The sequence below is a fragment of the Poecilia reticulata genome, chromosome 6 (assembly GCF_904066995.2).
Source record: "Poecilia reticulata chromosome 6, P_reticulata-male-v2, whole genome shotgun sequence".
Classification (NCBI taxonomy): Eukaryota; Metazoa; Chordata; class Actinopteri; order Cyprinodontiformes; family Poeciliidae; genus Poecilia; species Poecilia reticulata.
This window is the reverse complement of record NC_088835.1, coordinates 18,463,469-18,487,113: the sequence shown is the minus strand read 5'-3', so window position 1 is coordinate 18,487,113 and position 23,645 is coordinate 18,463,469. Positions and strand designations below refer to the sequence as shown.

The window sequence follows — 23,645 nt, the reverse complement described above, 5'->3', positions numbered from 1 at the left end:
TCATTTTTTTTTTGTTTGGGGTCAGTCACAGTATTTTCTGTTTTTCCTGTCTGGATGTTTTATCTTAATAGGTTCGGTGAATCCAAGTTTGCTTTTGAGTAAAAGTGAATGTTTGTTAAATTAAAATGAAAGCAAAAAATTATGCTATTGAAAGAGGGAAACTTAGTGCTGTCCCTAACATTCTTTTTTATTTTAAATATTTAACTGTATCTACATATTGTGTGAAAGAACTTGCATCGGTGAAAATTGGCTTTAAAAACCCTCCAAAAATGCCACAAGCTGTCAAAAGCGCCGTCTCCCCAATCTTAAAAAAGTTATTTTTTAACTGGGAAATCAAAGGCAATAATCATTTTTACGGCTTTTTTTGTCATCTTTACTAGTGTCACCATTGGGGGATGTGTAAGTGTCCAAATATTTATGGTTGTCGGGGGAAATATAATATTACATGTTAATAAGACTTAGGACTAATCGTGTTAAGGTTAAAGTCGAACTGATCATGTCAACTGAAGTCCACATTTTCCCATCTGTTGATCCATTAAATGTGGCTGGCACAATATGTGCCGACAACAAAGAGAGGTGTAATTTCTTCCATCCATGTCAACACATGCCAAAGCATCCCTGTGCTTAAACTCCTTCACCTGTTGTCACTCATGTGCTATGCTGCCGACAGTTCCTCTTAAAAGACTTTAGTCTGACAAATCTCAAAGATAATCTTCTATATCTTTCGTGAAATATTAAAGCTGCACAGGAATCACACCTTTTTCCGCTGTCTTGTAAATGCTTTAAAAGTGAAAACTGAAGCTGATGTCAGAACAGAAACAGTCTGAACCGTCTTCTCGTGTTGACCCCTTCAGTCAGGCAGACACTCAATAAAAGGAAAATCTCCTGGCATCTCAACAGGCAAATACTGGGACACGGATGACGACAGCAGAGTGACGCTACAAAGAGGAAAACATCTGAGCATGGTTATAAAAAACTCCATTAATGCCGACTAGCCATCATGCCCAGCAGGTGATGTAATGAGCGCTCCTAGCAACAAGTACAGATTGACTCCTTGCAGCTGGCAAGTGATGTGTTGTAATCCTCACATCTGTCAGGGTCTTATCAATCTTACTTTGGAGAGAAATGAAAATGTTCTGTCTTTCGGGTGAGAAAAAGAGTAAATGGGATAGTATTCCTTCATAATATGGGAATCACACCTTTAAATTTTTTTTCCATAAGCAGCAAAAGGCTGAAGATCACTTGTTCCTGACTGTTCATCAAGAAACTACAAGCCTTGGCAAGCTTCAGCAAAACCCTCCTAACTATAGATTTCATGACCTCCAGCGTCGTTGGTGTTTTACACAAACTTTTAGTCCTCCATAAAATTATTCACTGCTGTCAGAAAGTTTTTTTTAAACCAGATATGTCTTTTTCACCTTGGGATTATTTTGTGAAAGTCTTTCTGTCTCATAGAAGAAGGCATTCGATCCACACATTAGAAGAAAAGAGCACCAAAAAAAAGAGAAAGAATCTTAAAACTTAAATTCAAGAGCCGCAGTCCCTTGTACATGAAATTCTGGCCCAACAAAAACAAAGAAAGACTTTTGATCCGCTGTATGAAAGGACAACTACAGAGCTAGACAGGCCAGGGGTTCGTGTGCTTTCTGTGGTCACAGCCACAGATCTGCCGACCACTCCTTGCCCATCTGGGCTGCCGGTGGTGCTCTTCCTTTTCTGAGAGAACAGCGAGTTCAGAGCAGTAATTTAGTTCAGATGAGCTCAAGTAATATTTCCAGATTAATACGAGCCATATTCCTTCAGAACTGTCCTTTCTTTCTTCTTCGTCTGTATGTTTTTTCACATCTTACATGTCCAAATCGTCTGGCTGAGGATGAAAGAACAAAGTAAAGGAAAGAAAAAAAAAGAGAGAGGGAAGATGAATACATTTTATGCTTAGTAAGGAAAAACAATTGCAGCATGACAGCTTTAGCATCTTCTGAAACCTTTGCTGCCACTGATTTCAGAAGATAGAGTTACTCATTCTTGCATACGTCTTAGGAACTATTTTTAGCTCGTCTTATTGGTGATTATGGTTCATGATTTATTGCAAAAGAAAATCTGAAGTTCACACAACCAGGGTGAAGACAGTAGTCCAGCAGACAGTTGAAGAACTTATCTGCTGCAGGAGGAGGATCTTCGCTAAAGCTGCAAGCTCCACACATAACGCTGTATCCAAGCATCCATTGTCTATATGCCCTTAACCTGGTGGGATCATAGGGGGGCTGCTGCCCATCTCCAGTGGCCACTGGGTGAGAGGCGGGTTATACTTTGGACAGGGCGTCCGTCCAGCACAGAGCAACACTGGGATATGCATTAAAAAGCTACCATGCACAAGATTCAATAACCACAACTGACAGACATATCCAGAACACACAGCTTTCACATTCCTTGAGTTAGTTACCTTTGAACCAAAGACGATATAGAATCGCTTTCCTACTAGGGCTTAGTGGAAAAAATGACTGGACAAGAGGAAGACTGGAAAGGAACACAATCTCATTTGTGCAAAGTTTGCAGTCATAAATGATCTGCAGTGCCATGTCGTCAGCGGTTGTTGGTTCACAGTGTTTTATGAAGTCCAAAATTTCAGAGCTCTTTTGTCACACCTGGTAGTCCAATAGACTCAGCTTGATGGGGAGCAAAACTGCAAAATTTGGTCCATTTTCAGCTGGTGTGGGTCACTTTCACGCTGCACTGTGTCAAAAAATCAAAACTATTTGAAAGACTTGTTCCAGCGCCTTGCCTGTGGTGGCTCAGCACCAAGACCTCCTCAAGGAAGTGACCTGAAAACCTCTGGACAAGATATAAGTGCAATGTCCTCCATTGCAAAATATGAACAAAAATGGGTCAGGATCAGATTTAGAGGTTGTGGGATTTCTCTTCTGTCGTTGAAAAGTTTTTTTCTGCCACTGACGTTTACTTTCACGTTTGTCTTGGTTGTTTTTACCCAGATTGCTCTGCGCAATAGTATAGTCCACTTCTTGTTTTTGGAGTGGTCTCCAGTCCGCTTGGCATTCTCATATAAATTTGAACCACACCAGAGTTCACTTCAGCTGAGCCGAGACATAGTTTTGTAGTCGGACCAGAGATCGCATTTTTGGTTCACATCAAAGTTCGATTGCACATTCACACCTCCCCAAACAAACCAGACTTTCAAGGCAAACGACATAAACAGGGCTTGTGTGCACCGTTAATGATGTCCTCTGTGGAGAAGTTTTATAGAGATGGTAAATTCATTTTCCAGCAGGACTTGGCACCTACCCACACTGCAAGAAAGTACCAATATTTACTTTAATGACCATGAAATCAAGACGCTTGATTGACTAGAAAACTACACTGACCTTACCCCCACAGAGAATCTATGGAGTGTTATCAAAAGGAATAAAAGTGAACTGCAGAGCCAATAATACAGATGAGCTGGGGGTCCACAGCATTCTGGGCTTCCATGATCCTGCAGTACATAACAGGCTGATCGGCTTCATACCGCACAGAACTGATGCAATAATTCAAACGAAAGTGTAATATTCTACCTTTCTGTATAAGTGATTCTTGAAATGTACAGCTATGTAACTAATTTGGGTTGCAGAAATTTTACTTACTGAAACCAAGTAACTAATGGAAATGAAATCTTCAATAATACTCAGATCTATTCAGTTGCAGCTGTAGGTGGTAGGTGATTTTTGTACATGGAAAGGAATCCAAATGCACAAACGTGTTTCATGGGTTTGATTCTAATCTCATGTCTATTAGTTAGAGTTGTGTCTCTAAATGCTATAAAGTTGTGCTTAACTAATACCACTACCCTCATCTTTATTTCTGAAATTATAGGAAAACAAGAATGTAAGTAAACTCTAATGACATTTGCACCAAAATTATATGTCTAAAGATTTTTAGTCAGGATCTAAAAAGCAGCTCTATTCTGAGTATTCATGATCATTACCCTTGTTTGTAAATACTTTAAATAAATCCCTCTTCATTGACACACCGAGTTAGCTTGTGGTTCTGCATGTGGGTCAGAAAACTGAAACCCGCTATTACAGTTTTGCTGATCATGTTTTGTTCCAGAATAAAATCCAAAGTTTAACTTGGTTTGTTGCTCCTCTGTTTCAAAATTACTTGTTTTTCTGGAGCTTTTCCCTCCATCTATCATCCATCTGCTGTTCTGCATGTCTATGATGTCAGGACTGGGCAATCTTTTTGGCTGCGTTCTCATCAGCCAGAGTTTCTGAACATTAGAATTGAACAGCGGCTTTTAAAGAAAACATGAAATTAGTGGTCCCTCATCTCTGCCCGCCGTGCTATTAAATCATTTATTTACCAGAAATAATTTCAATCAATTTAAAATGCCATGAAGTCAGAACAAAAAATTATCTCAAAAATGAGAATGCGCCACAGAGATGTTTTTTTTTTTGTTTTTTTTTTTTTACGTTCTGCATGTCTTGTAACACAATAGAAAGGTAAAGACAGTACTAAAAAATATCACTTAATATTAAAGTAACAAGTTAGTAACTTTTTTTTTCTTTGGAAAGCCTGTTTTGTCCTTTGGTCAATTTGCGTTCTGGTACAGCAGCTGTCATAATGAGGTGACATGTGAGACATGACAAGGAAATGTCACAGCTACTGAGAAAGTGCAGAATAATGTGGAAATTTTGAGGTTTAACATCTGAATTTTGTTAGTTATGTGGAGAAGAATCAAATATCTTTGGAAGGGAGAACCCTTTCAAGTCATTGGAGATGTGATTTTGGCCACAAATATGCGGTGCTTACTTACAGAAGGACAAACCGAAAAGTCAAAGATGTAGATTTATCCCAACAACACACACAAGAAGAGAAACCTGAACTTTTACACTTTGAGCTCCATTATTCAATTTTCACTTCATTCGTCTTCTGAAACATCTGCAATAAACAACTTTGCCTTTCTAATGTCGGGCAGCCGTTGCAGAGTCCTCTCAACGTCACCGCATAGCAACCGTCGTCGCCTAACAAGGATGGTGGGAAGAATCAACTTTGCAAGTGTTCAGCTCATCCGAATGGTAAAGTTAACACCCGACTCCTCTGAACATTCCCATGCTTGAGCTTGCCATTAACCCCGGTGACCTGTAACTGTGTGTGTTTGTGTGAGTGTGCTCTGTGTGTTTGCATATCAACTGCTCCTTATGTAGTGGAAGGCCAAAGGGACCACACCAGAAGAACAGAGGAGCTCTTCTATTATAAACAACTTTTAAATCAGACACTGCGGAGGAGCAGGGTTTTTTTTTTCTTTTTCCCAACAGATTTCCAGCCAGTAGTGAGGAGCTGTTACTCATTAATCTACAGTGAAAGAGAATCGTGTGCAATCTCTTCTGATAAATCACACATTATTTTATATAAATGCTAGCAAGTTGTTAAATGCGTTCAGTAATGTCACAATCCATAACTGCAAATAATAAAATTTCCCATTCATCGTGGATTGATGCAGTGTCTTTGCATATCACAGTGTTTCATCTGAGCCCCCTTTGATCCCGCCTAATGCCTGTGTGACCTGGGCCTGAACGAGGCATGAGTTGCACATTTCTGTTGATGTATCCAGCCAGTGCACGTTCGGCCTGGTGGAATGCAGCTTTGCATTGCTGAGTGCAGTGCAGATTTATGTTAGTGCTGTGGGGTGTGCATGTGGCTAGCAGATGGTGGCACCCTGCACGTCTTTCCTGCATTGTCTCATAACTGCTTATGCAGTCCTCCAGGCCAATCCCTGCAGGGTCTTCAGACTTGACTACAGCACAGTAAAATAAGTGGGAGTTTTTAAATGCTTTATTACTTCAAGTGTTTGCAGAACAGTTGACATCAAAATCGGTGTTAATAATTATATCCATCCCACTGTCGACGAAAACACTCATAAAAATATCTTCTAACAAATAAAACCCATTCTCATACTAAAATGACAGAATGGGTTGAATACCTAAATGATTTATGTGCCAGTATAAAGCAGGATAGAGTTTTTCAGCCTAAATGTGTTTTGAGAATGCAGTGATTGTGACAATGTGGTTTACCACAAGATTCTCCCTTCAGGGACTGAGATGTAGGTTCTGCAGTTATCAATTAGTCAAATGTTTTGTCGTGTATTGACAGTTTGTTACCTCTAAGTTTCCAATACAAAAACTAAAGAATTAGACTTATGTTTTTACAGGTTACTGTCCTGTTTTAACTCAATGTGAAGACAGGCTTCGCTTCTCACCAACATCAATAACCATTGGCCGTCCAAGCTGTGCATGGAGTTAATCTGACTTTAATTATCAGTTACAAATTGAACTTTTCTACTTCTGTCTTCCTTTTGCATAAAACCATGAGAAACAGGGTCAAACAGTATTCCTCTCTGAGTTCAGGAAAACCAGATTAAGGCAGCTGAGAAGCTTTCACATATCCATCCCTGCAAGATTTAAGAGCTGTGTCAGAGTTCCAAAACCAGAATGAAAGTCATGCTGCTTCTGTGAATCCGATGTTTGCCACTGCTTAGACTCTTTTTTCTTGCATCCTGCCACTGACCCTACCAGAAATATTATATCAACTATTTCAAAATTCATCGTCATCGGTTGACAAGGTTTAGGTAGTTGTTCAGTCAAGTCAAGAAAACATTTGAACACCAGCTGTAGGAAATGCGTGCATGTGCCATAATTGGAGTTCATGTATGACAATTCTGACATGAAAAGATTAAGTATATATTGCGTAAATGAATGGCAGACCAGTCTTATTGGCTGACTATGAAGGTAGAAGAAAATCCCCTTTTAACTCTTTACTTAACAGCTAGTCATTAAGTCCAGCCATTGTAACAGACTTGTATAGGAATATATTTTAGCTAGCATTAGCATGTGGCACAAATTCATTTACGCAGCCTCAAGTGCTGACATATGGCTGCTTACACAATCCCATAAAAACACAGTCAGAGCTGAGTGTTCCTTCCCACACACCTTGAAATAGCACAAGGTGCATGGATCGCATTTATTTGCAGACGCAGATAAACACATAGATGCAATCAGACAAATACACAACCCCCCCTTTTGCCTACATTTTCCAAGTGTTCCACCTTGCAAATCGGATCCCACTCTCAGAGTCTGGGAATGTGCAACACTGTGGTTTTGTGTCACACTTTGTGCTGTGACTTTGGGAATCACCTCGAGGTGCTCTGATTCATCTCTGTTTGTGTGGGCGTGTGTGTTGTTGTATGTGTGCGTGTATGCAATGTTTGAATGCACCAAGTAAATGAGACCACAGGGCTCATACCAGTGGGAAGTTGAGGACTCTAAGTGCTGTGACAAAGTGCATGTATGCAGGCGCACATGTCCAACCACAAATCCGCACATGTAGGCATTCACATGCAATTTGACACACAGCTCATGACAAAAGCAATATTTATCACTGAAGAAAAGGTTGACACATCAATGCATACTGCTTGTGAGTTTTCTTAATTACTTTTAGAAAAGGAGAGTCCTCCTTTCACTTAGCTCTCAGTAAGAGACTTTATCTGGAGACACTCAGAATATAGGAAGGCAATGAAATTAGGAAGTTTTCTATCCCATTCATCATCTCTGCTTAGTAAGTATGCTTCCAGTTTGACTAAAGTGATGAGAAGTATTTTCGGCCCACTTCAGAAAAAAAATTTTAAAAATAAAAAATTATATATATATATATATATATATATATTTTATTACAGATCAAAAATGGGGAGTGGCAAAAAAAAAACAAAACCAACTTTTTGATCTTATACATTTGTTACTTAGTAATGATTTTGAAATAGAAGTAAATGCAACTTTAGTAAGCTTGACATTTGTTATGAACATGTTTTCAGAGGTTGCAGGTGTATTTTAACAAGAAACTGACAGTCTAAGTTCCTACTACTCCTATTTACAATTTGGAATGTCCTAAAGCAAAAGATACCAATTCATACATTCTCTCTGATGTGTCTGTCTAGGAAAAAATGTATCTCACTTTTGCCAAAACAGCTGTCAGGATCAGAAGGGTAGCAGCTTCTTTTATTTATGATTCATACCTAGGTATTAAAAGTATAAAATCAAAAACTGTGTTTATGTTTCATCTTCTGCCCAACCTGCGGAAGAACATTCAAGCCTCGCTGCTTCTGAGGACACAAACGCTGCTGGATCAGGAGGTAGGGGTTTATGTCTCAGTCAATATCTTCATTTAGAAAATTGTTGTTTGACCTATGCAGTAAATGCTAGAGTTGTGTGTATTCTGACTAGTTCAACATCGTCTCGACCTCCTGGTCTAATCTCTCGGTGGCTATTATTTACAATCTCAGTGACATCAAAATCAGATGAGTTTGTTGGTGTGGTAGATAGTACAGCCCCAGTCTGCAAAGACTGAAAGCTTCTAACAGGAAATGTGTTCAGGTGGGTGTCAGAGAACTATTATCTCCACGACCATGCCTGTGTGTTCATGCGTAATAATGGCCCAGTCAAAGTTTACTCCTAAATTTAATTAGGAAGACTTGATAAGCAGCTGTTCACAAATAGTTTCCACCTTATCTGACTGAGTTCGAATTATTTTGCTTAGAAAACAATTAAATGAATATACGTAGTTGCAAAACACCATGTTTTTAAAAAACACTGTATGTTATGGGTTGTATTATTTATCCAATTTTTAATCTAAATACGTTTCTGTTTCTGCAAAATGACTTATTTCTGAATATATTTATAAATAAATATATTTATAAATATATAAATATAGTTATTTATATAAATAAATAAATATAAATAAATATAAATATATTTATATTTCTTTATAAATATATATATTTATTTATATAAATATAGTTATATTTATATAAATAAATAAATATAAATATATTTATTTATAAATATATTCAGAAATAAGTTATTTTGCAGAAACAGAATTGCATTATTAATTGCTTTGCATCAAAACTGATATTTGATGAATACACAAAACTAACTTTGAAATCATTAAGTCTGCTTCTTCAAGCAAACAGTTTCTTGACAGAAAGTAGAAGAACAACATTAATCTTCCCACAGAATTGTGACATTTTGTCTGAACCAAAGCAAAAGTGTATTTAGTAATTTCAAACTAATTTTTGTTGGAATTATTATTTTTTTGACTAGATATTTAGTTAATAATGTCACTTACCGAAGATAAAAATCTCCTGGGTGAATGGGCAAAAGAAAATAATTCAGATATTGATTTAGCTTTAAGCTTTAGCTTTCTTAAAGCCAATTTATAACATTTGCACTGATTATTCATCTCTTCTCTCATTGAATCTTTTTATGACTTACTAGAACACCCCCTAAATTGGTGAAACTTAGTGTAACTTGATGTTCAGTGAAATAGTAAAAACTGGTACTTCCAGTGGTTGCACATTCTTCCAATGAAGAGTTTGTGCAGCTGAAAAACATAGGTCAGATTTTTTGATGAGTGGTTCTGTGAAGTTATTCTCAGTAAAAGTAGAAAGTAGAAAGACGTTGCTGTACGTTTGCAAAAAAGTGAAGAACAGTTGGTAAAATGTCTTTTTTTAGCAAATTTTAGTAACTCAAATTAACTTGTTCATACGTATGGGTTCCAATGGCATCCATCCATCCATCCATCCATCCATCCATCCATCCATCCATCCATCCATCCATCCATCCATCCATCCATCCATCCATCCATCCATCCATCCATCCATCCATCCATCCATCCATCCATCCATCCATCCTTCCTATTGGCTATTTAATGGACAGTTTTGACTTAGCAATGCCCACAAGACTGCTTCTCTTGTGGGAAAAAACACATTGAACTTCTCTGCTTTAAACAATGGTTGACCTCTGACCTGCACAGTGCAATTCAACAACTTCCAGCTGTGGTTCAACCCTGTAGTAGTTGATATGAACTGTATACATTTTGCAACAGAGTGTTGTAAAGTTTATGGCTGTTTTTTTATACTAGCAAAGTCTGTGTTATTGTGCAAAAGCTATACTGGCTGAGACAGCTGCCATTTTTAATCTGCTTCATTAGCCATGATTCTTAGGTTTCTTTACGTTTGCCAAAAGTGGATACAACTTTGAGGGTTTGTGATACTCAAAGTGCAACATCACTAGAAAGACTGTACTTCTCAAGAACTCATCACTGCCTGATAATCCCAAGGAACTTATCAGCTGGTAAGGGGCTTGATAAAACCAGCAACATCCAGCAAGAGACGTTTGCATAAAATGACAGACATTGCTCACTTATGAATGTGTAATGTAAATTAGAATAATACATGCAAATGGCCTGTACTTGTATGGTGCTATATCAAGGCCAAAGATCTAAAACACGCTTCCAAGAATATTACCACATATTTTCACTCTACCTTAATCTTAACAAAAGCAAATCAGTGGAATATCCTAATGTTTGCACTTGTACATGTATTGAGGTGCAGGTGAGGGCTTGCAAGAGTTTTTTTTTTTTTTTTTTCAGAAACTGAGACTGTATCTTTCTTAGCGCATACATCTCTGCCTGAGCACATAGATGCAAGAAGAGGCACTTGCCAAAATATTTTCCAAAACCAACTTGCCTTTCAAGTAAAAAAAAAACTCTTAAAAATGAGTAGTTTGCATTTTTTTTTACAGTAAATTCTCACATATACAAGGAAATAAACTCTATATTGTACTGCGTGATGTTGATTATTGCACTCTTTTATGAAGGCTGTCAAAGAGAAAATGTAACTAAAATACAGAACAAATTAAGTAAAATGAAAAGAGACTTCAGCATAAAAATAGGAACGAAGATTGTTGTCAGAAATGGGTCCAACAATAACAGGTTAGACAATGTAAATGACCAATAAAATCAGACCACCACCAGTCAACTCCAATCCCTGCCATAATGCAGAGATGTATTGGACAAAAAGAAGGAAGTGGGACAAGGGGAATAATGTGGACTGAAAAGTCTGCCGATATGGTTTTAATTGAGCAACATTTACAGGATGACTAAATGACTCTTCACCAGGCCAGAATAGCTGTCAGAAAGCAGGACAAGGAACTCCTTCACTTCTTTGCACCACTGACACATCCTTTTACTTGGCGAAAGTTTAATGCCTTTGGCTACAAATGACACTGATTAGCTTTTCTGTTTTAGACAGCCAGTCTTTTCAGTTTCTGTCAAACTCCACATGCACATCATACTGTTCCCAGAGGATTCTGGATCTGCATCTGTACATCTGCATTCCTGATGTCCTGTTGCATCCAATCTCATAAATCAGTCAATTTGCTCTTAAAAGATTTTAAAGGAATACTGGGTTAGTCCCTCTGTATTGGAAACAAGATTTTAGTCGCTGGCTCCTGGAATTGTGTCTCCTCCTACTCCTCCCTCGTCTATGTAATTGCGCTTCCATTGTCGTTTTCAGTTGAAAAAGATGGATAATAATTGGCACCACTGTAGATAACCAAAGTTTATAGTATTACTACTGCAGAGTCTGACTCACAGCAAACCCACAGACTTCCTTTTCCACTTGGAGGTGGAACGTAGTGATCTGAGCTAATTATATTGAACACTTCAAGCATTTGGCAGAAAAGTGTGTGATGTGCGCATGTTATGCCAATAAAAAGATCATATCAGCACATGCCACTTCTCAGTTTATATTGTGCATTGATCTAACAAAGCTCTCCACAGGCCAGGACCCACACAAACAGTGCAGCATTCTTGTCTACTGCACTCAGACAAGCTGATGGCACACCTGGCAGAATACTTTTGCTTTTACACAGGGGGAATGCCACATTTGGCAGGAGTAAGTATGATTTTCCACCTTTTAAATGAATGCTGTAGTTAGGCTGGCACAAGGCAGCAGACTGGCATGACAGGGCAGGCTCTGGGAGGGGAAGGAAATGTGAGAAAGACAGGTTGGTCAATAGGGGCATGTAAATTGGCGGGGGGGTAATTTCTCTGCAGAAGCAGTGAGCCTGTCTGTCTGCTCTACCTCTGTCTCGATATACGGTCGTGCACCACACCCTGGAAGCACTTTTCTCTTTAAGGTGTCAGCAGTGGGATGAAAGCTGCAGGGCTACAATTGCCAGATAAATACGATGATGGAAACAAAAACATAAGGGGCATGTAGAAGCCAAATGTTAACAGTATAAACAAGTATAAGCAGAGTAAGTGCTGCAGCTATGTTATAATATTTGAACGCAGATTTTAAGATAGCATGCAAAAAGCTCCTGAAATAATCTTCTATGCTTGATTTCTACATCTTGTCTTTTTTTCTAGATGGCAACAGTCTGTGACAGCAAAGCTTGCAGGCAGCTCATATTGTGTCCAGATGAGGTCCTGACTCTCAGTGGTTTGTCTGTCCTTCAGTGTGTGTCCACTGCTAATACAGCCAAGCAATTCCTCACTGCTGGAGATTTATCAAAAGTCGAAATGAGAACTGAATTGAAATTAATCTAATAAATGTGCAAAACCGTTTCCACCCATGTTGACGGATGTTCACTGTGTGTGTTTTAGTCCTGCTCCACACAATAAGTCATGCAGACACCAAACTGTAAAAAGCAAAGCTGTCAAACACACGCCAACACTGATCACTGATACAAGGATGGTTTGCACTCTGAAATATGAATAGCAAGCGTCACTGAGTTAAATTCAAAGGAAAAATCACAAATTTGGCCTCACAAACACCCATGCACATACAAGCAGAAAGAAAATCTGTCAAAAGTTGTTACCCTTTGCTTGTGCAGCACGGTGATTTCTTCAAACTCCAGCACATCAGGTGTGCGGCAGTCACTCCTCTCCTTCCTCTGCCTCCCTTTCCCTCACTCACTTCTCAACCTGTAGTTATCGTGTGGCACTAGTAGCACTCAGCTGCAGTGTGTAGAGAACTAAAACAGTGGGGAAAAGGAGGAGAGATGGGAGGGATAGAAGGACAAATGAGTCCTGCCCAGACTGATGATAGAGGCTTCCAAAAAAAACGCCCTCAGGAGAGAAAAGATTAGAACACTTCACTATGCTTGAAATTCAACTTTCTCATCGCTTTGCTCTTTCCACTCGCTTCTTTTACCAGCCTCATTTCTCTTCTGTTCCTTTGTCCCACCAAGTTTTCCTAAAACCAATTTTGCCCTCCTGATGTTCTGCCAATCCATGAACCACAATGTCTGCCTGCCTTCTTGTCTGCCTCTATAACTCAAAAAATCTCTCTTTCTCTCCCTCTCTCTTGTTTTCATCTAAATGTACCTTTATTTCCTCACTTTTTCCAAACGGCTTTCCATTTTGCACTTGTATACTATGCTTATGCTACGCATCTTTCTGTCCCGATTACTTATCACTGCTCTAATAACCTGTTGTGCAGATGTACGATAAAAGACACACCTGCTGCAAGTAAAAAGAAATTAGAACTACTAACTTAACAGTGCCAATGCTAAATTACATCTAACATTATGTGTGGTGTTCCACAAGGCCTTGTGTTCAGTCCAAAATATATTGCATAAATGACAAAAGTAGTGTATCGAATAAACTATAATTTCCTTTATTTTAGAATGATATTACAGTATGGTTCATAGAAAAAATTGGGATCAGCATTCAAGTGCAGTTACAAAAGGAAACATGCTATTTCTTCAAAACTGACAGACATAAACAAATCATTCAGATCTTGTAGCTAAAGATAATTGCTTAGTGGACACCAAACACTACATGTCACCCGAAACTCACCATCTCCACCATTAAGCATGGTGGTGGCAGTATCATGCTGTGGGGATTGATCTGAGGAGCAGGTCCTGGAAGGCTTGTGAAGATAAAAGATCAAATGAATGTGGCACAAGATGGGAAAATCTTGCAGGAGAATTTGTTTCCATCTGCAAGAAACTGTAGTTGGAAACAGAGTGGGTGTTCTGGAGTGGCCTGTTCAAAGTCAAATTGTGTTGATCATGATTTCTTTGTCAAAGTACATTTAGATTTACATTTAAAATATCTAAGAGAGTATATAGCTTTAATAGGCACAGTCGTTCTACCTTCTTTTTGTTTATAATGTTTCTAACTGTACCCCGCCTCTCGCCCGAAACGTTGGCTGGAGATGGGCACCAGCACCCCTCCCGACCCCACTGAGGGAAAAAGGGTGCAAGAAAATGGATGGATGGATGGATGGATGTTTCTAACTGTTCCTCAAACCTATTTTGAACTTGTGTGCATTGCTTTCACAGAGGTTACACAAACACGCCATTAACTTTACATTTTAATATCCTTGACAGTTTCTTTCCAGAACGGCAGAAATTCAGCTTGGTTTTTGGGAGGAAAGTTCATATGTTACAGCCAAACCTACTGGGAGTTTCAACTTGGACTCTGACCCTGCTGAACTGAAGAAAACATGAGCAAAAACAGAAAAAGTCATATAAATCTATGTTTTAGTTGTTCGTTGAAAAAACATGATCTGCCACTTGTCCCAACTTCGTAATACTTAATATAAATGAAAGTTTTGGAGAAAAAAAAGCGACAGGAAAAGCAGGTTTCCAGTCCAGCCGTTTAAGTCATCTCCCCAACTTGATATAGAGATAAACCAGAACACTTTTGACGTCTTACAGATCGTGTTAACTCACATCAGGTGTTTTAAGAGATCACAGGCCAAATAGAACAGCACTGAGCAGGTTAAGATTCTGGGTCAACAAGAACAACAAGACAATCTTGACCAGCTTTATCAGCACACATGGGATATTTCCTTAATCACAATCAGCCACATCTTCTGTGTTCTTATCTTTGTTCTCATGCACTTTCCCTCTACAGACGGAGATAACTTGTGTATGATCGCTTGGCACATTCTCTCCCCCATGTTCCCAGGGAGTACTACTAGAATCAAAGTAGAGTGGATGAGAGCAGAAAGTGATTCAGTGCTCAAGTGATGAGAAAAATCTTGTTTACAGCAATGGGGGCCTTGACCTATGAGTCACTGTAGTCTTTGAGAATTTCACTAAGCTTCCTCTTTGCTTTCTATCCCTGTCTTTCATTATTTCTGCTAGTCTAGTTTAAAATACCTCATTTAGTAAAAAAAGAAAAAAGAAAAAAAGATTTCTGCTGTCGTAAACTTAATTGTATTAGGACTGTTCTATGACCGTGTGGGTGTTTGGTGACACTTGTGGTGACAAAGTGTTTGACACTCCTGAACCTAAAAGGCTGTCTTCTGTTTAAACTAAATTCAGTGACATTTCTTTCATGGTTTTTAGTTGAATCCACTAGCCTATGAGCTGAATCTCGCCTAAAACCAAGGCAGAGGACAGGAGGGAACATTTCTCAAATATTGTGTTTTGAGAGCCTATTTGATCAGTCGCTTGCTGGTATAATACCATTGTAATTTCTCAAATCTTTAGTATAATCTTTAAAGGCCATAATAAAGATTATTATGGCTGCATTTATATAGGAACGCAGCATGATGGCATTCCTATAGCTGATAAAAAGCATTTTCCTACACAATTTTCTTCAGATTAAAACCATTCATGGAGCAGTTGTTAGTGTGTCACACGCTGAACTACAAATGGCATGGTGCGGAAATTTATAAAATAGATTACCCAAAACGATTAAATTCAGACGTTTTCCTCAGTTTGCAAAGCAACAACCCAAAACCTCAATGTAGTTTAGTGGAACTTCATGTGACAGATTCATTGGGATTTGTAATTTCATGTGCAAAGTACATAACTATATAGGTAGGTACTTTTCAGAGGTTTGAGAATGTAAACTCATAGAGTATAGTGTAGCGTTCAAATGAGTAAATATCAGACATTGAGGTATAAGTAAATGCAGCACATAATGATCTCTGAGCTACATAATATTCCTCATCCCTCTAGTCTTGGTCCAGTGGCAGAGAGCAAGTGCATAGAGCAGAGGGTGGAGAATTTCTTATGAAATAGAGCTGAATAATAGGTGGAAAGCTTGAATAGAACATGGCTTTTCAGAGTATAATTCAGAAAAGATTACAACTATGCAGCCCCAACATTTCAAACGTACAGCCAGACTGTATCTGTGGATGAATGAGATATCCTGACAAGGTGAGCAATAAAAGCAAAGCCACAAACATTTCTATTAAAGAAGTGGTGTTAGGTATTTCCCAGGCACATTGCGGCATTTTATAGCATAATCAAGACATGATGTTTTTTCAACACATCTCACAGTTGCTTCTTAAAACCGAGATATTGGGATTTTGAAAACATGAGCTCCTCAAAGTATTCCTAGATCATTTTGAGTGCATCATATTAGATTTTTCCCTAAAGCATCCCACCTACTTACATGCAAATTGATAAAAATAAAATATAAGTAGTTAGTTCCTAGAAATAACACTTTTTTAGCTTATGTATGTCCTTCAAATTTAGCCTGGACAATGATGTTTGGTTACAGCGTTTACAGCCATCTTTCAGCCACATTTATGCATCAATAAACACCTTTATGTGAACGTCTTTTCTGTTTTCACTTTTTAGAAACAGTTCTTGACAGAAGACAACATAATGTTTTCTATCTCTATTCAAAGAAAATGTGTTTCAGGGGAGTTGCTGACACTTCTCTGCTGGTGTTACAGCGAGAAAGGATAAATCATACAGGTACTTGCAGTTTATGGAAATCTGTCTTGCATATCAAAATAATTTCTATTCTGTATAAAAGCAGGTTACAAATTACAAATCTACACCATCATAAACAGTGGAGTCATGCCTTTGCCAGCTCTCAAGAAATATTTACTTTATTCTGGCAATGCCAGCGTTTTGTTTTGTTTTTTACAGTAAAATGAAGTTGGCATTTTGGATATAACTCTAGTTTTAGGAGCATGCTTTGCCAATTCTATTATGTGTTTATTTCCTTTAGATTTAATAACTGCCAATCTATTCCCCAGACTGTTTTTGATAATGCAGTCCTCCCATTTTCAGGTTAGCTTTGCAGTGAAAGCAGCTGCTGCCAGTGATGGAATAGTATTTTTTTTTTCTTTCTTGCAGGATTTTCCGCTATTAAACCAGTTCTTTCCACTATCTGCAGGGATGTGCACATGTGCTTGCTTTTGCACTACAGCTATTAAGAGAGAAGTATATCTGAAAAATTAGTAGCCAAAGAATCCCCCGTACTGGTTTGATTTTCCCAAAAGCATAGTCAAAGAAGAGGTGCACAACGTTTTGTTCTCTGAGATTACTTAAATGACCGTAAGCTGAAAGTTTATCACGGATTTCTTTTTTTACACTGACAATGAAATATTACTGTCTACACTACCTTAAAGCTTGTATTGACCCTCAACTCGAGGTGCTGTATGACTTAGATCAGAGTCATGTTTTCTTTAGTGCACTGGGGTCCCACATGACTCAACATGTGGTTAAGAATGGCTTAAACGAGCAATGTGATAAATGGTTTGGAGGCAGACATTCACTGGAAATTCTGCGTTGCAGTTCCAGTTAGTGTTGCGCTTACCAGGATCCACAGGGGGCATGACAAGTAGCATAAGGGATGAAGGTAGTATGTGGAAAATAGTGATATCTTATTTCACGGTCTTTTGGAAACATCAACATTGACTAGAATTATTTAGTCATCACAAGTAAGGATCTCCCAGAAAAAAAAACAAAAAAAAAAACAATCTAAATATTGGACACACACAGATTTTTTTCTTTTTTTAATTATAAGGTTTGTTCAAATGTTTGACTAGAGCTGTGTCAAATATCAAATGGCAAGAATAGGATAAGCAATCTCTTTTTTTTTTTTCCTGATATGCATTACTCCCAGTTACAAAAACACCAGACAGGACTGAGATTTTCCTTCTTCTCTGGCAACAGCGTTCCCACTTGTTGGAACATTTGCACCATTTTTCTTCAAAGACTGAAAGACAGGTGCTTCAAATAAAGAAAAGCCTGCAAGGTACCCAATGATCATGACCTCATCATATGCCACAAAGTTACTGTGAAGTGCAGTAAAGCGTCAGTTCATGCTGGTATACTGCTGCCAGATCGGGACAGACTTAAAAGATTCCATAAAAGCAAAGTGCAGCATAGTTTTGAGAATGATAAATTACTAAAAATCCATCTCATAAAGAGACTATAGGCAGAGAAACTAGAAATCTAGCCCTGAAGCTAAAAGACATGCATGTGCATTACAAGGGTCATTTCAGAAGATAATGAGTGGAATCCAAGCCCAGCGGTGATGAATTTTTCACCGGGTGACTGAACTAAGAGGCAAAGCAAAATGTACAGATCTGTTTTTCCAGAGGTGAATATACCTGTGTGATACAAGAATAAAAAAAGGTAAGATTTAACTGCACTGAGGTAAATTGGCAATGCTTTTATTAACACCTCCTTTATCCCAGCTGAAAGAGAGATTGTATGTGGAAGAACAACACAAATTAGTGCATGGTTAAATTTGTCCAAAAAAATTATCAAAAAATTATGGTATGCATTTATTTTCCCTTCCTTCAGTCAATACTTTCTAGAAATATGTTTCACTTTTATTTACAGCTCCTGTATTTTAGGGTATTCATTTACCATATTTGTAAAGGCTGAAATTTGTTCTCAATCTTGCCACAGATTCTCAACACTCTGTGTCCAATAAACCAGCCTTACATGTTTTTCAATTGTGTGAAGAATCCAGAGAAAACCCCAAGTACAGGTGAAACATGAAAACTACACCCAAAAAGCCCCCAAACAAGGTTTCAACTCAGGATCTTTGTACAGCTAACAGTGCTAACAACTGCTTCACCGGTCTAACAGTATGTCAAAATGCATTTACGAGTGTTTCTATTTAAAGCATGTACTTGGAGTGTAACTTAATATTTTGGGTGTATACACGGACATTATAGCTTTTATAAAGCTACGTTTGCTAGTAGTACATACATTCAGTACCTCTGAGAAAGACCAAACCTTCCTTTATCTGTGTGTTGATCAACTAATGTGAAACATGAGCAAGTTTCATAAAATAATTTCATACTAGGAAGAATTTAGGATCACTGCTGGAACGAAAGTGCATGTTTTTCAATCAACACTTACAATCTTGTTTACTATTTACTAGTAAACAAGATTGGAGTAACCTGAAGAAGGGTTTCTTCAGGTACCAGAGCTGTCATCTTTTTGTGACTTTGCAGTCTCTTCATTCACCCCCTGCTGTGCTCATGTGGGGGCGAGTGTTGTCGGACAGGATGGGGATGAGACAGAAGAGGATGAGGAGGATGTGCAACCTAAATATGGCTCTCGCAGCCTCAGCCACAGGGAGACAGAGAAGGGGACCACAGACCTCAGCAGCGTGCAATTATCCAAAACAAGAAAGTCAAGCCAACCTTCTCTCACTGAGACTCGCGACAAGACTATTACAGAATAAAGCCAAAGCACGATTTTGCTGTCCTTCACCTTTACAAGACACACACTCGAGTTGTTGTAAACACATAATGATCTGCAGAACAGTTTTACATGTGTGCAAGGTGCTGCAGCATGGTGAACATTCTGAGTATAAATGCCTAATTTTGCTTATGGGACCTGGCAGACCTTAATGCAGCTAAATATATCCTACAAATTACATCATTACCGCCTGCCTTAGGCGAATAGCCAAACCCCAGTAACACTGTGCATTTTAAGCATGCACCTTAAGCAGTGTAACTTTTGACAAAGTTACACTCTGTCAAAAGTTTACCCTTCCTCAGATAAGATAAGGGCTCCTCTGCCTTTGGATTAAGCAATGGGAGTAAAATGTCAAAGGCTGATTGAAGCTGGTACCATGTGGCATTCCTAGGGACCAAGGGCTTTCTGAGGTACAGAGTCCTGCAGATTACAAGTGTTTATAGGTGGCTTTAAGTGGCATCTGAGAAGGCCACATATATGCTACAGTTCATATACCACCTGAAGTGACCTATTGTTTGCATAAATGCAGCGAACTAGATCAGAAAGTTTCCACTCCCCACTGGACCTGGAGGACATCCAGCTACAGGAGATCCATCCAGGCTGCTGGCTTGAAGAGGCTCACTCCTTTAGGGAGGCCCTGAAAGGGAGAGAGATCAAAGGCTGGCCAGTCGGTACACACTTGAGTGGATGCGGGTGTGAACATGTTACAGATGAGAGAAGACGCCTGAAAACCATCTGGGGTTATGTAATAATACTGAGGTCAGGTCACAATAATACGGACGTACTGTAGAAATCGGGGCAATGCTTAAAGATGGCAATAACCTCACATTCAAAGCAATCTCTTGGTTTGACGAACTTAAACATGAGTGCTGCCAAGTTGCTGTGAATCATAGGTAGGAGCTAGTATGTAAACCAGGGCATAAAGTGAAATGTGCCATTTTTTCATACGGCAAATTCCATATGAAAATGTGCCATATTTCCATATGGCATATTGAAAATATGCATTTTTTGGCACCCAAAAGTGATTTGCTTGAAATCATATCTCACCTATGGTGCATTTCAAAAAACAAATGTAGGCAAATTATATATGTTAAGTACATTTAAATCTTATCAGATTGGAAATCCTTGAATTGATCCATACATTCATGTTGAGTTTTAAATAGAACTCGCAAAAGTCCGGGATGGATGGATGGATGGATGGATGGATGGATGGATGGATGGATGGATGGATGGATGGATGGATGGATGGATGGATGGATGGATGGATGGATGGATGGATGGATGGATGGATGGATGGATGGATGGATGGATGGATGGATGGATGGATGGATGGATGGATGGAAAGACTAAGTAAAAACTGTAGACACGTAGTAAAGCTATAGTTATCACACATGGAGTGTTTTACTTTAATAACCAATTTCTTAAACTATATAAATAGTAATGACAAAAAATAATATTTTCTAAAAAATAATAAAATCATTGTGTATATTAACTTGATCCTTGCAGTTGAAGTGCTAGAACATGTGCTGTTGTTTTAGTCTACGATCACAATATTTCACCACGAAAGCATAGCTTTAACCCTCTTAGCTTTCCTATTGCTTGTACTGCAATAGTGCTTCAGGGAAAGAAATGACAGGGATCTTTTCAGCAACATTGACAGGTGAATGCATTTGTCAAACTGTAGTTCATTTTACTGAAGTTTCGATGTAAAATGAACTGTACTCAAGGATCATTTGTTTGATTTGTGCTTAAGGTGTGGAAAGTTGAAACTAAAGGTGTTGCTGATTTCCTGTCACTGCAGAGATGAATGACGAGACGAAAGAAGACAAAGAAACCCGAAAGCAACAGGTCTTTACGTAAGTTGATGGAACAAGTGAGGTGGAATGAACTGGAATAGATATGACAATACATTTTTAAATTACCACTGGGAAATATTTAGCCGATAGGTCAATCAAACTTGACCTATCGTTTTAGGTCAAGTTTGATTTGACCTAAAACGATAAAGAGGTGTTTTACTGAACTAAATATAATGCTGACAAACGGAAAAAACCAACAAAAATAAAACAAAAAAAGCTTTCCTTTGGCTTTTTGCCTCAAATTCAGTCCTTGTTTTGTTGCACAAAAAAAAAAAACAGAAAAAAAGGAATCACCCGCTTTACTGCATGGTCCCGAAAGTTTTTCTTGGCTTCTAGGATGTAAAATGTGGTGAGATAGTAAAATGTCAGACACCTGTTAGTGGTTCCAACATTATATTTTGGCCACATGATCAATGATAACTTTACATTTACTTGATATTTGGTCAACAATAATAAAATAATATATTAGACAATAGCACCATCTGGGAGTGGAGTATAAAAATAAATGATAATTAAACCTCCATCCATCCATTTTCTTACACTCTTGTCCCTCAGTGAGGTCAGGAGGGTGCTGGTGCCTATCTCCTGCTAGCGTACCGGGCGAGAGGCGGGGTCACCCTGGACAGGTCGCCAGTCTGACGCAGTGATAATTAAATCTGATTTTCAAAATGTAATTGTCCCAAATTAAATGCAACAATGCCCCATGAGCATCTCATGGGGCAAAAAGCATAGGAAGTTATGTTTTGCCTTGTAGGACAACATGTTAATCAAAACCCTGTAAATTTGTTCAGGTGATATTTCAGTTCAGTGCATTTACAGGCCTCAAAGTTTGACCCCTTTTCTGATGAGATATTTGTGGGCGTTAGCAAAGGCTACTCATTTACATACTTTGCAATAACCACCCAGGAGGAATAATCCTGCACAAATCTCAACAACTTTGAGCAGTGCATAGAAAGAACATTTTATGTAGCATGGGCCGTGTGACATTGTTTAAATATCTCAAGTAAATACCCTGAGCTCGGTGGCATAATGTACCTATAGACAGTCATTACATTGCCCTTCTAAAGGGTCTTGAATTCAGAGAAACATTCAGCTTTCATTGTTGTATTACTCTCTGTGGTCATCTTGCAGCTCATAAAATCAAAAGCTACATAAAGACTGTAATTTTGTAGACGTGTAATTTACCTGTTTAAGTTTATAGCTTTAGCTTAACCCTTGAGATGAAATTATGTCCAACTTAGCAGAACAAAGCCTGTCGGAGCAAAAATCCAGAGGAAATTGTTTATAGGTATGTTTGAGGCAACAATAAGCAGAGAAGCTGAAGGGTCATATGTGGGCTCAATCCATCACCAGCCAACCTGCAGCTAACTTTAAATTACCGTAAGCACAGAGCAAAGCTGGGTCTATGATTTTCTTACAAGAGGTCACATAATTTACATACATGCACTCTGTAGTATTTTCCCACTCTTAGATTATGAATTTTGGATGAACTTTTAAAAAAATCTGTTATATTGAAGTATTTAGCTATATCTGTGTCTGTGTAGATGACGTAGATGCTAATAAAACTCATTGTTTCTGTGCAATAAGCTCAAACTAACATAAACAAACTGAATTTGTTAAATCTGATAAAAACAGTGTTACTGACTGTTCCAGAATGAGATAAACTCTTTCTTGAAACTAGCAGACCGCTTGTTCATTACTTGCAAATATTTAACAACAGTGTCAGTGTGCGTGTCTGGTCGTGAAACTGGGATTCTCTCTCAGATCTGTACGCCCCATGACGCCCTAACTCACTCTAATCATGTCAGTCACGCAGCATACTTTCAACCTAGGGAAGGAAGACCAAACACACTGTAAAACAAAACTCCTTACACAAAGTGTTTTTCTACTGTTTACACTGACAGGTACTGCAAACCTCACTGACAAAGCAATCCAAATGTTATGAAATATGTTAAAGAAGAGATAAAATTGTGAACAAATGCCATTTGGAAACTTTTTGCTGAGTTATCCATGTTAAAATTAAAATAAGAAAAAGATTAGACTGTGAAATGCAAGTAAATAGTCTTTATAGGGAGAAGTGATTCATTTTAATTGACAGCATATCCACTAATATCAGTACACCTCAGAGAGTTAGAATACAAACAAAAAGTTATTTCAGCAATTTAATAACATAGGTAAATATTGTGATGATATCATTTGTGATATGCCTATTTTCTTTGCTTTTGTTTTTTTTTTCTTTCATCTGTGCTTCTATGACTATGTGACCGTTAGCATTTTGGCCAATGTCATTTATTTCCAATGAAAGCCTCAGCTCCCATGTGACCCTGTCCAACTTCACATTAACATGAAAAATGCAAGTTCATAACACTTAGAATACATCAGCCAAGAATGTTTGCAACCTAAAAGTGACCTTGATTTTGACCACATCGATAATACATTGACAACATATTCATGATACTGTACAGCCCCAGCT

At 38.3% G+C, this 23,645-nt stretch overlaps 1 protein-coding gene across 2 annotated transcripts in view; it reads right to left on the bottom strand.

Moving 5' to 3' along the window:
- The window catches only part of znf469 (zinc finger protein 469), a 238,014-nt gene that overhangs the window by 61,182 nt on the left and 153,187 nt on the right, over positions 1-23,645 (bottom strand). Inside the window, exon 1 of one of the 2 annotated variants that reach the window (XM_008411476.3) lies at positions 12,711-12,864. The exons of the other annotated variant lie outside the window; for it this stretch is intronic. The gene's annotated coding sequence lies outside the window, so the exon portion shown is untranslated. Of the gene's footprint in view, positions 1-12,710; positions 12,865-23,645 lie in introns of those variants that run through there. 2 annotated transcript variants of the gene reach the window in all.